This window comes from Humulus lupulus, chromosome 6 (assembly GCF_963169125.1).
Source record: "Humulus lupulus chromosome 6, drHumLupu1.1, whole genome shotgun sequence".
NCBI classification, from domain to species: Eukaryota; Viridiplantae; Streptophyta; class Magnoliopsida; order Rosales; family Cannabaceae; genus Humulus; species Humulus lupulus.
This window is the reverse complement of record NC_084798.1, coordinates 116,174,598-116,187,573: the sequence shown is the minus strand read 5'-3', so window position 1 is coordinate 116,187,573 and position 12,976 is coordinate 116,174,598.

Sequence of the window (12,976 nt, the reverse complement as noted above, 5' to 3'; positions counted from 1 at the left end):
TTGATCGAATAGTAGGTTGTTAATAGTGGTGTCCATTAGTAAATGAGTTTACAACTCTATTTAACTAGTGGTATTTTGACTCTCGCCAACCGAGACAAGGATATCATAGATTAGTTAAAAACCTAAAGAATTAGAGAGATGATTGTTTTTGGTATTTTTTTTCTCATATCTTACATATTTTTTTGTATATGTTGTGCTATTTCTCGAAATTGTGTGAATAGAAGTTTTATTGAGCATATGTGATTGATTTATATTTTATTGGTAATTTGTAGTATAATTATGGTTGAGTCTACTGCCATCCTTTCTCAACTTTTGATGGAGAAACTCACTGGAGAAAACTTCCTTAAATGGAAGCAAAACATCAACATTGTGTTTATTGGTGACAACTCCAAGTTCGTCATGACTGAGGAATCCCCGGAAGTTCCATCTGAAGGAGCTACCAAGTCTGTGAGGGACAAGTATGAGCGTTGGCAGGCGGCTAACAATAAGGTGTGGTACTACATGTTGACTAGTTTGGTCGACACTCTCAAAACAAAGATGGAGAATGTCAAGACAGCCTACGAAATCATGGATCAGCTCCAAGACATGTTTGGTGCCAAGTCAGCGCAGATTCGTTTTGAAGCCACCAAGAAATATGCCAATGCTCGGATGGCACCCTCTCAACATGTTTGTGATCACCTGATCAAGATGACAAACTACTTTCAGGAAGCTGAACTGCATGGAGCCATAATAGATGAGGAAACTCAAGTTGGCTTAATCCTCAATAGTCTTTCCCCAGCTTTACTGCCATTCACCACCAACTATGTGTTGAATAAACTAACCAAGCTTCGTGACCAAGTAAGGGAGGAGAAAAGAAGACAACTAACCAACTAAGGCTAAAGCTAACCAAGCTTCGTCTTCGAAAGTTGGAAACAAGAGGAAAGGTGGACAAAACAACAACCCCAAGCCTGTAAAAGCTGCAAAGACAGCACAATCAAGTGCACAGATGCCTAAGGGGAAGAACAAGAAAAACAAGAAAGGTAAAGGTAAGTGTTTTCACTGGAAAGAAAAGGGGCATTGGAAACAGGATTGCCCCAAGTTTCTAACAGCTAAAAACAAAGGTAATGATTATAGTTCATTTATCTTGGAAACATGTGTTTTTGAGAATGATAAATCTGTTTGGATTATTCATTCGTGATCTACGAACCATGTTTGTAATTCTTTACAGCTTCTTGAATCGTGGGAGGAAGTGGACGAAGACGGATTAAAGCTTAGAGTTAGGAACGGATCGTTCGTTGCGGTCCAAGCTAGAGGAAGAGCTCGTTTGAAGTTCGGAAATAAATTTTTAATTTTAAATGATGTATTTTTTATTCCAGATTTTAGTAGAAATTTAATTTCAGTTTCCATGTTGCAATTAGAACGATTTGTTATGACTTTCACAAGTTCTAATATATCTATTTTCTTTCAATGGATCACAATTTTGTATTGCATGTTTGGAAAACTGGCTTTATATTCTGCAACCTAATGAACCCCTTGCTCTTAACAATGATTTACTCAAAGTAGCTAAACCTATGACCAATAAACGTAAAAAGACCGATAACGATAATATGATGTATTTATGGCACTTGAGACTAGGTCACATTGGCTATGATAGGATTCAAAGACTTACAAAGGACGGGCCTTTGAGGGAACTTACCTTAGGTGAATTACCTGTCTGTGAATCTTCTCTAGAAAGCAAACTGTCCAAGCGTCCATTCTCTGCAAAGGGTGATAGGGCCAAAGAACCACTTGCACTTGTTCATTCAGATGTTTGTGGACCTTTGAATGTACAAGCCAGGGGTGGTTTTGAGTATTTCGTTACTTTCATTGATGATTAGTCTAGATACTCATGTCTTTACCTAATGCATAGGAAATCAGAAACATTTTCAAAGTTTCGGGAATTCCTAGCAATGGCTCAGAACCAATTAGGTAAAACGTTAAAGATCTTGCGATCTGCTAGGGGTGGAGAATATTTGGATATGCAGTTCCAAGTTCATTTAACTGAACTTGGGATTTTATCACAACTTAATGCCCTAGGTACTTCGCAACAAAATGATGTAGTGGAACGCCAGAACAAAATTTATTGGAAATGGTTAGATGCATGCTTAGTTACTCAACTCTACCAACTTCGTTCTGGGGACATGCAATTGAAACCGTGAACGACATTCTCAATGTCGTGCTGATGAGGACACCAAGACTAAAGATCCAAGTCAAGTTCCAGTTGGTCCGGTGACGAGGGCACGAGCCAAGAGATTCAAAGAAGAACTTAACAGCCTAGTCCACAGAGTCCTAAAACAAGAGGAGACCGTGGTCAACACTGAAGGAGAACAAAGACTTGTCCTACTCATCAAAGTAGACTTAGTTTAGGAGCTTGATGAGTCTTATTACATTTTGACATCTCAGTGTACTGATGAGGACACCAAGACTAAAGATCCAAGTCAAGTTCCAATTGATCCAAGTTAAGAGGGGGGGAATGATGAGGACACCAGTTTAGGAGCTTGATCAATATTTAGCTTCTTGTAATGTGATGAGGACACCAAGACTAAAGATCCAAGTCTAGTTCCAGTTGGCCTGGTGACGAGGGCGCGAGCCAAAAGCCTCAGTTTAGGAGCTTGATGAGTCTTATTGTATTTTGTCATCTTATATTTTTATTTAGTTTTTGTTTATTTTTGTGAAAAGTCAAACATTTGACTTGTGTGATTCCAATAGTCCTTTTGTCTTTAAATTCAGTTTTCATTAGGAAGACAAAAGGTTGTCTTTATTTTTCGGTTTTTTAGGAAGACCAAGGGGTTTGTGTGTGTGGAATTTTCGTCCTTATTAGGACTGCCAAAACAATGGAAAAAACAAATTATGTTGAATGAAATTGTGAGTTTATTTCTTCTTGAGTTCTTGAAAAAACTTTTGAACTTATCAAGGAGATTCCTTGTGGCGTTCATCCTGACTTATCAAACGGATTCCATCCCCGTTTGTGGCGTCTTCCTCATACCAAGGTTCGTGCTTGGCTAAGCATTGGGTCGCGGTTCCATTCCAATCTCGTATGTTCTTGGTGGCTGTTCCATATTTGGTGTCGGGTTTCATCACAATGTTGGTGTGGTTCGTATCATAATGAGTCTTATTGGATTTTGGCATCTTGTATTTTTATTTTAATCAGTCACTTAATCACATTTTATTTAGTCTTTGTGTTTTATCTTGTGAAAAGTCAAACACTTGACTTGTGTGAGTCCAATAGTCTTTTTTTTGTAATGTTCGGTTTTCATTAGGAAGACAAAGGGCTTGTCTTTGATGTAATTTTTGGTTTTCATTAGGAAGACAAAGGGGCTTGTCTTGATGTAATTTTCGGTTTTTCATTAGGAAGACAAAGGGGCTTGTCTTGATGTAATTTTCGGTTTTTCATTAGGAAGACAAAGGGGCTTGTCTTTGATGTAATTTTCGGCTATATTAGGCCTTGTAAACGTTTGGGAAAGGGAGATTATGATGAAATGAAATTTGTGAGTTTTTCTTCTTGAGTTCTTGAAGAAACTATTAGAACTTATCAAGGGGTTCCTTGTGGCGTTCAACCTGACTTATCAAACGGATTCCCATCCCCGTTTGTGGCGTCTTCCTGATACCAAGGTTCGTGCTTGGCTAAGCATTGGGTCGCAGTTCTTCATTCCAATTTCGTGTGTTCTTGGTGGGTGCCATATTTGGTGTCGGGTTTCACCACAATCGTTGGTGTGGTTCGTATCACGTGCTGTCTAAATCAATCCCCAAAACACCTTTAGAACACTAGAACGGTCGTGAACCTAGTTTATGCCATTATAGAATCTGGGGGTGTCCCGCCCACGTCCTGAGGAAAAAGGAAGGAAAACTAGAATCGCGAACTGAAGTTTGCATGTTTGTTGGCTATCCTAAAGGTACTCGGGGTGGACTTTTCTATAGTCATTCAGAAAATAAAGTGTTTACTTCTACGAATGCTACTTTCCTGGAAAATGACTATGTCCAAAACTTCAAACCTCGCAACAAAGTAGTTTTAGTGGAGATGGTTAAAGATTTCACTCCAACCAATGTTCCATCATCATTAATGCGAGTTGATGATGAAATTACCACTCTTCATGTCCAACCGACGCAAGTCGATTTAAATGAAGAAAGTGTCACTGTTTCGAGCAAACATTTACAGAGCCTCGTCGAAGTGGGAGGGTTTCTAGGAACCTAGTTTGCTATGGTTTGGATGGTGAAACCAATATGGTTGTTGGTGACACTAGTGATGATGATCCATTGTCTTTCAAACAGGCAATGGCCAGCCCTGAAAAGGAACAATGGCTCGAAGCCATGAAACAGGAAACAGAGTCCATGTACTCAAATTCCGTCTGGGATCTTGATACGAACCACACCAACACTGTGATGAAACCCGACACCAAATATGGCAACCACCAAGAACACACGAAATGAGAATGAAGAACCGCGACCCAATGCTTAGCCAAGCATGAACCTTGGTATGAGGAAGACGCCACAAACGGGGATGGGAATCCGTTTGATAAGTCGGATTGAACGCCACAAGGAGATACCCTTGATAAGTTCGAATAGTCTCTTCAAGAACTCAAGAAGAAAACCTCTCAATTTTCATTTCCTAATAATCTGATCTTTCCAAATGTTTTCAAGGCCTTATATAGCAGAAAATTACATCAAGACAAGCTCCTTTGTCTTCCTAAAAACCGAAAATTAAAGACAACCTTTTGTCTTCCTAATGAAAACCGAAAAATAAAGACAAGCCTTTTGTCTTCCTAATGAAAACCGAAAAAATAAAGACAAGCCTTTTGTCTTCCTAATGAAATCCGAAAAAATAAAGAAAAAGGACTCTTGGACTCACACAAGTCAAGTGTTTGACTTTTCACAAAAATAAACAAAGACTAAATAAAAAAATACAAGATGACAAAATACAATAAGACTCATCAAGCTCCTAAACTGAGTCTTTTGGCTCGCGCCCTCGTCACCAGACCAACTGAAACTAGACTTGGATCTTTAGTCTTGGTGTCCTCATCAGATCTTGTGGTAGCACTTAGTGACTTTAGGGCCATTGGGTGCAAGTGGATCTACAAGAAGAAACGAGGTGTTGATGGAAATATCGAGACTTATAAAGCTCGATTAGTGGCAAAGGGTTATACCCAAAGAAAAGGAGTGGACTATGAGGAAACTTTGAGTCCGGTAGCCATGCTCAAGTCCATTTGCATCCTCCTATCCATAGCAGCCGCTCTCGACTATGAGATCAGGCAAATGGACATTAAGAAGGCTTTTCTTAATGGAAAGCTTGACGAAGTCATTTATATGGATTAGCCAGAAGGATTTAAAGCAGCTCGACAAGAAGGAAAAGTTTGCAAGTTGAATAGGTCCATCTATGGACTTAAGCAAGCTTCTCATTCCTGGAATCTTAGGTTTGATGAAATAATCAAAACATATGGCTTTGAACAAAATATTGATGAGCCCTGTGATTACCAACTGAAGGCAAATAAAATAGTGGTATTTCTGGTTCTTTATGTGGATGAGATATTACTCATTGGAAACAATTTTAAGAAATTATTAGATGTGAAGAATTGGCTAAGCACTCAATTCCAGATGAAGGATTTGGGTGAAGCAAGTTATGTTCTAGGTATCAAGATTATCAGGGACAAAAAGAACAGACTCTTAGCTCAAGCAGCTTACATAGATAAAGTGCTTGAACGTTTCTCAATGACAAATTCCAAGAAAGGGCGTCTATCGTCCCGCCATGGAATTCATCTTTCAAAGAAGCAGTCTCCCCAGACTCCTGAAGAGGAAGATGCAATGAGAAAAGTTCCTTACGCATCTACAGTTGGAAGTCTGATGTATGCCATGTTGTGTATTAGACCAGATATCTGCTATGCAGTGGGAGTAGTGATACGAACCACACCAACACTGTGATGAAACCCGACACCAAATATGGCACAGCCACCAAGAACACACGAAATTGGGGATGAAGAACCGCGACCCAATGCTTAGCCAAGCACGAAACTTGGTATGAGGAAGACGCCACAAACGGGGATGGGAATCCGTTTGATAAGTCAGGTTGAACGCCACAAGGAACCCCTTGATAAGTTCAAAAGTTTCTTCAAGAACTCAAGAAGAAAAACACTCACAATTTTCATTCCACATAATCTGATTTTTCCAAATGTTTTCAAGGCCTAATATAGGCGAAAATTACATCAAGACAAGCCCCTTTGTCTTCCTAAAGCAAAACCGAAATTTAAAAAAACAAGCCTTTTGTCTTCCTAATGAAAACCGAAATTAAAGACAAAAGGACTCTTGGACTCACACAAGTCAAGTGTTTCACTTTTCACAAAATAAACAAAGACTAAATAAAAAATACAAGATGACAAAATACAATAAGACTCATCAAGCTCCTAAACTGAGTCTTTTGGCTCGCGCCCTCGTCACCAGACCAACTGGAACTAGACTTGGATCTTTAGTCTTGGTGTCCTCATCAAGTAGTGAGTAGGTATCAGTCAAACCCAGGACCAGAACATTGGATAGCAGTTAAGCATATCCTGAAGTATTTAAGGAAGACTAGGGATTATATGTTAGTCTACAAGGGTGGTGTTATGAACCCTGTAGGCTACACCGATTCAGATTTTCAGATTGATGTCGATGACAGGAAGTCTACTTCTGGAATGGTGTTTACTCTTGGGGCTGGAGTTGTGATTTGGAGAAGCGTAAAGCAGTCTGCATTCTCAGATTCAACCATGGAGGTTGAGTACATAGCTGCATCAGAAGCAGCTAAGGAAATAGTTTGGCTAAAGAAGTTCTATTCGGATCTTGGTATTATTCCAGACATGGATAAACCGCTTGTGTTGTTTTGTGACAATACAGGACCGATAGCCAACTAGAAATAACCTCGAAGTCACAAGAGGAGTAAGCATATAGAAAGGAAGTATCACATTATTCGAGAATATGTGGCCAGGGGAGATGTGAAGGTTATGAAGAGTGCAACTGAAGACAATCTTGCGTATCCGTTTACAAAGACACTACCAAAAGCCACATTTGATAAGCATATCAAGGAAATGGGATTAGTAGAATTAAGGCATTAGTTTCAATTAGTGCAAGTGGGAGTTTGTTTGGGTTTTATGCCCTAATTAAAACTCAATTTCTTTGTAATCTCATTTATTATCAATAAAAGAATAGAAATAATTTTTTGACTTGGTCAATCACTTTGCTCACATGTTATTTACGTGATTATTTGTTTAATATAAACTTCTATTAAATCCCGAGCATATAGCTAATTGTATTTATAGTGACGTAATCACAGTGGAATATAAATATGATTATATGTTCAAAATAAGTTAGTCCTAAGATTAGTCAGTGCACAGGATTTACATTGACTTGCCAATTTACGATATGATCTAATTACACATTGTGGTGTTATGTTCTTTACAGAACATTAGCAGAGTAGATAAGGTCAGATGTACTTGTTACATCGGACATGACTAATATTGACAGTTGATAAGATAAGTAAACATACCGTTATTATCTATTCTAGTCATATCATATAGTTGACCATAGGTCAATTCAATCTCAATTCAAAGTGGTGTATTCTAACTGATTGTATTATTTGAGTTCTTTGACTTGTTCGTTACTAGCTTACCCTACGGACTAGCTCATACTTACATCTTGGGAACTCGGTAGTGTAATTGAGTGGGAGTGTTAATCATAGATATGAACATCTATAGCTTTTGATGAAGAAGTGAAGCGATGGTTTCCTTTTAGTTTGGTTCAAGGTGTTAAATGATAGAGATCTCATTTCAACAATTAAATTAGTTTATTGAAATATTATTTACAAGGAACTAAGTGTTTTAAGGATAAAATACAATGAGGTGTAAAACGGTATTTTAGTCCCATCTCATTCTAGACCGTCTATAGAGGATTGAGTGTCAATTATGGTTGTAACAATGGATAATTAATAGTGTATCTATATTTTTTATAGAGCGTTCTATGAATTCAAGAGTGCAATTCCGAGTCTATAATGGAGTCACGAGAAATTAATAAGTTGGTAAATTGATTTGTTAGATTTATGATAACTTATTGGAGCTTGATTTCATAGGCCCATGGTCCCCATTGTACCTTGGATAAAATCATCTAGATAGTCTCAATTAATTGATTTAATTATCAATTAGAATTATCAAAGTTGAACAGGTCAATTTTGGATAGTTTCACAAAGTTATGTAATTTTGAGAAGAAAAGATAATTTAGGGCAGATTTATTAATTAAGATAAATTTGTATCTAAATTAATAAATAAGTTTAAATCAAGGTTTAAATTATAAATAATTAATTTGATAAAGGATTTAAATAAATTGAAGATCGGTTCAGTTTCTTGATAATACTCTGCGATAGAAAGGATACAAGGGTTAGAGAAACTGAAGGAATGACTCACTAATTCTGTTGCGTATACTGTAAGTATTCTTATCATTGTTTCTCTTTGAATTCAATTTTAGAAACATGTTCTAGGTTATCTCATATTAATATGTTTAATATTAGATCTACATGAAAATAAATAAAGATCCTATATACAGTATCCTAACACATGATTCTTGACTTGCTCTTGTTGGCGATCGCGCACAAGTTTAGAAGGCTCGTGCTTAAGCATCAAGCTCGAAAGAACTAATCTTCTCCGATGCATATGGGTGTTATTTGAGCCATATTTGTATGCTCGAAGATGTTGGTCATCGAAGATTGAGCTCGATGAAATCATTGGCTAAGGAGGAGGCTGACTAGAATAACGAGCTCGAAGTGTTGGTCGATCTCGAAAGCTTGTAAATCTTGCGTTCGAGGTCAGCAACGCATTTTACACACGACAATTGTTAGGAGATCCCTATTCCTTATGGATTTTTTGTTATCTGATATTAAATTGTAATTATCAAGGGATATTATGTATTTAATGCATTTATTTGTATTCATTTCAAATTTGAATTGTAACTTCTCGAAATAGGGGGAAGATATTTTGTCAACCAAGTCTATAAATAGCCTGGAGAATTTCATTTGTAGGCAAGCACAAAAATTGTACTGAGAATACTATGTTGAATTGCTTTGATAAAGCTTTGAGAGAGTATCACGAATTAATAATATTGACTCGTGGACTAGGCAGATTTTAACTGCTGAACCACGTAAAAACCCTACAGTTCTTTCTCTATTTCTTAAATCATTGTTTAATGCTCTTCTGATTTAAGTTGACGAAAAACAGCGTCAACAATAATTATTATTATTGTTGTTGTTGTTGTTGATGCTGCTGCTGCTGTTGTTGTTGTTGTTGTTGTTGTTATTATGTTCTGTTTGAGTCCGTAATAATTGGCCAAGAGATAAGTATGTATATGATTGCAGTTTGAATCCACCAATTGGCCAATGGATGAGTATGGTTGTATTATCTAGGAATCTCACTGGATGTACTATTATTCATATAATATTATTCTAATAATAATAATAATAATAAACAAACAATATATGCAAAATTTTATTTCATAAAACATTGTTCAAAACATATGCTTTAAAAGGCACTAATCCCAACAAAAAAAATAAAAACACAAAATTCCGCCTCACAAGTCATGCTACCAAACCAACTCTGAACCAACAACCTCACAAGTCTCAGGAGGTTAGTCGCTGGAATCTGCCAAGGCTAGGGCAGATACACATTTTTGTTGACGTCACATGGAGTCCTTTGTAAAAATAGACATTGTGAGAAATTTTATCAGCAAAATAATTTTTCAAATGTTTTTATTTGAAAAATGACCATCTTTTTAAATTAACTTAATGAAACTTAATAAACATTAACTTAATCTCTTTTTTTTATGTTTCTATTGAAATAGATTGAAAAGAAAAAATAAACCCTAGGAGAGAGAAATACCCTTGCTCTAGCTCTCTTGAACTTCCTACACCTCTTCTCAACTTCTCTTCACTCTCAATCATCTCCATTTCACTTCTATTCTTCAATGAGTGTTCACATTTTCTTATTTTTGTTGGACATTTAAGATTTCACTCATCTCTCCATCTACAATTATAAATTTCATTCAACATTACCTAAGAAAATCAAGAAACCATTAAAGAGGAAGAACTAATTTAAATTTAACAAGGTAAAAGCTAGTAATTGACTTGAATCTCATGTTGGTATTCATCATTTACAATTACATGAATATATTTAGCATAAATTTCAATTTTTTCAGCAAAAAAAAAAATGAAATTCTAGTGTGAAAATAATTTTAGCTCAAGGTTTAGGATGACCTATAAATAAGTGAGGGGTTGCACAGGGTAGCTTAGTGAAATTTTCAGTGATGACCCAATTGCACTAAGCGACCATGTTTGATTTATGACGTCGCTTAGGGTCGGTTTGTGTGTTTTAAAATGCACTTGAATGGCTTTAAAGTTATTATAAGATAATTGATATGGTATTCTTATTGTATTGTATACTTGTTAATTCAAATATTTAACTTTTTTTACATGATTTATTTGCATGGACTATATGGTGAGTGGAAAATTGTAGTTTACCGTTGTCGACACGATTTTTTGCCAACAATGTATGACAAAATAATAAGGTGGATTAGTGCTTAATAAATGGTAATGAAAAATAAATGATTTCACTCTAGAACACAGAATTTTTACGTGGTTCAGTGGTTAAAATCCACCTAGTCCACGAGTGAGTATTATTGTTGTTTCTCTCTCTCTATTTTGGCAGAGTTTCAGTATTACAGAATAATGGTCCCCTTTCCTGTCCAATATTCCCAGTATTTATAAGTGAATTCCATGGACAGGTTTGGGTAACTGCGTGAGTCCATCACGCATTTACATAATTATTACATTTAATACAAATATTTCTCATTTATATTGGGATATGATATGATCATGAGGTAAATGTACTCCTAATATCTGGGATATTAAATATGACATCTTGGTCATAAATATATGTATAAAGGGATCTCGAGTCTCTAGGGATCCACGTATATGCAATATACTTGAGCTACCACGAGCTGGATATCTCCTCCAAGCTCGTGCTTCAATAGCTGTTTTAATATTCTGAGCTCGCGCTTCACAACCTTCGTGTCCATAGCTCGAGTTAAACCCAGGACGCCTAACACCACGCGTGACCACATGAAACTAGAGATGTCCACGTGGATAATCTAGAGTCCCAGAACTTTACTTATAAATAGTAGTAGTAGTAGTAGCTAGTAGTAGTTATAGTATGATTGTTACTGTGGTTTTTGGTTCAAGCCGGGACTTAAGTTGAACATTCGTAGCAACCCTTATAGATTTTTTAATAGTTAAAGTATGATAGTTACTGTGGTTTTTGGTTCAAGCCGGGACTTAGTTGAACATTCGTAGCAACCCTTATAGATTTTATAAGTTTAACCTATAGTTTAAGAATATTAATTATAACATAAGGTTTGATTAATATTGCTGATTATAAAGATATCATTTATTATATTATAAGGTTTAGATAGAACTAATAAGATCATGACACTTGTCGTGTGCATGTTTATTTAATGATTTAATTATAGTTTAAATAAAAGAAAATTCTAGAAACTCTAGAATCTTCCAAGACCATTAAGAGCATGACCTTTGTCACAATCTTGTTTATTAGAGGATTTAAGCATTTTAAGTGGATAATTCAAAATTAGAAGTTTCTAGAAGCTCTAGACCCTTCCAGAACTAGCTGGAATCATGTATTACTCAGTCAAACCTGATTAATCAATTCAAATTATGCTGAAAAAGTGTAATTACGTGTTTAATATATTCACGTATGCCGATATATCGCAGCATAGGGGCCGATATATCACCTACAGAAGATACGAAAAAACACGTCGACTTTGCACGAACGATTGAACCAGCCTCTGGATTACTGGGAGAGGCGATATATCGCCTATAGGGGGCGATATATCGGCCCCACCTATGTATTTTTGAAAGTTCGTGATGAGGACACCAAGACTCAAAATCCAAGTCAAGTTCCAGTTGATCCAAGTCAAGAGGGGAGGAATGATGAGGACACCAGTTTAGGAGCTTGATCAATATTTAGCTTCTTGTAATGAGTCTTTTTATTTTTAATCACGTTTTTTAGTCTTTGTTTATTTTGTGATAAGTCAAACATTTGACTTGTGTGAGTCCAATAGTCCTCTTGTCTTTAATTTCGGTTTTCATGAGGAAGACAAAAGGCTTGTCTTTAATTTCGGTTTTCATTAGGAAGACAAAGGGGCTGTCCTTAATTTTTCGGTTTCATTAGGAAGACCAAGGGTCTTGTTTTCATGTAATTTTCGTCCTTATAAGGACTGCCAAAACAATGTGAAAGGGCAGATTATGTTGAATGAAATTGTGAGTTTATTTCTTCTTGAGTTCTTGAAGAAACTTTTGAACTTATCAAGGAGATTCCTTGTGGCGTTCATCCTGACTTATCAAACGGATTCCATCCCCGTTTGTGGCGTCTTCCTCATACCAAGGTTCGTGCTTGGCTAAGCATTGGGTCGCGGTTCCATTCCAATCTCGTATGTTCTTGGTGGCTGTTCCATATTTGGTGTCGGGTTTCATCACAATGTTGGTGTGGTTCGTATCAGTTCGGTTTTTCAATTTTAGAAATAGCCTTAACCTCTTGACTTGCCTCTGAACGTTTTTGACCGAATCTTAAGCACCTGTTGAACGAATATTCAAATATTTTTCAATTAATATTCATTATTTTATTCAAGCTAAAAGGAGGTAGTTTCACTCCTTGAACTATATAAATAGGACCTAGTACCCATCCATTTTTCTCATTCTTCAAGCTGTGTTCAGAGCCTTCAAGCTGCTAGAGTGATAAACACTTGGGTTGGGATAAAAGCTTTTATCATCCTAAGCTTTATAAACACTTGGGAGGTGAGATATAGAGTGTGTTTTCAATATTGAGGTGTAGATCGGTTCTAGTACATCCAAAGGTATTCTTATTCTCAAGTTCATTTCTGTATG